The following is a 1,361-nucleotide window of genomic DNA, read 5'->3' as shown; positions in this document are numbered from 1 at the left end:
ACATAGAGACTGTCACCAGGAGAAGTTCTAAAGGAGCCCCGACAAAGCCTTAGACCTTGGTAATGGACAGAATCTAAAGATTTAGGTTGCTTTTGCAGGCTCCGCTTTATACTATGGAACCATACTCAAGTTTGAAACGGACCAGTGATCGACAGAGATGTAGGAGAGTGGCTTGACCCCTTCCCCTCTTAGAATTGGAAAGAACTTTCAACAAGTCAACTGCCTTCAGGCATTTAGTTTTAAGGGATTTAATATGCGGCAGAAACGTTAAGTGACAGTAAGAAATTAGACCACAGAACTTGCCCTCTTAACAACTTTGTTGGGAGTACCATTGAGAAACAGTTCCGAGTCTCTATGCGGTTTATACCTCTTACAAAAATGTATATAACTAGTTTTGGATTTAGATAATTTAAAACCTTTTTCAAGACACCATTTATTTGCTTCATTCAAACACAACTGCAGTTGTCGTTAGATAGTATGCACCACGAAAAGTGATCCATCAACTGAATCAGTTAAAATCTTGGACACACTGTTGAGATTCACGCTAAATAAAGTCACAGATAAAATGCTGCCTTTTGGAACACCCTGACCCCGCTAGTAATGGTCAGACAGCACAGAACCCACGCGGACTTTAAATTGCCTGCGATATAAAAGTAGGCAAACTACACCTCAAACCGAAATCATGAAAAATCGTTTAAAATGCCACGCTTCCAAGTAGTATCATATGCTTTCTCAAGATCAAAGAATATTGATAATGTATATTTATTTACTATTGCATTTTTGGAAAGGATTCCAGTGGTACCAGTGGTGTCAATGGTACTACGATTTTTTTCTGAAACCACATTGAATATTCGTTATGAGGTTATTGGTTTCAAGATACCAAATCAGTCTGTTGTTTACCTTTCGTTCCATGGTTTAAGATAAGGTTTAAGCTGGTTAAAGATAAGGTCTGTAATTGGAAGGATTAGTGTGATCCCAGCCAGGTTTGGGTATAGGGACTACAGTGGCATTACGCCATGAAGGCGGAAAGCTCCCACATGTCCATATTTCTTTTTCAAATATATCTAAAAGTGTGGCTAGACATGGATCAGACAAATGTTTCAGTAGCTGATAATGGATATTGTCATCACCTGCTGCAGTGTCATGACCTTGCTCAAGGGGAAAACACAGTGGAAGTTTTATAACAGGTTGCAACAGTTATGCTTGTACCTATTGCACTATACCTCCATTTTACGGTACTTGGTTATTTGCAAGTTTGATCTTTATTAAACATTCATGGATTTTTTTAATAAATATATATAGCATCCTTATCTACATGTGAAAGACTTTCATGGTATGACAATGGAAACATGTCGGTTTTA

Source organism: Haliotis asinina, chromosome 3, assembly GCF_037392515.1.
Source record: "Haliotis asinina isolate JCU_RB_2024 chromosome 3, JCU_Hal_asi_v2, whole genome shotgun sequence".
In the NCBI taxonomy this organism is placed as follows: domain Eukaryota; kingdom Metazoa; phylum Mollusca; class Gastropoda; order Lepetellida; family Haliotidae; genus Haliotis; species Haliotis asinina.
The sequence above is the reverse complement of the archived record's forward strand: the minus strand, read 5'-3'. Positions refer to the sequence as shown.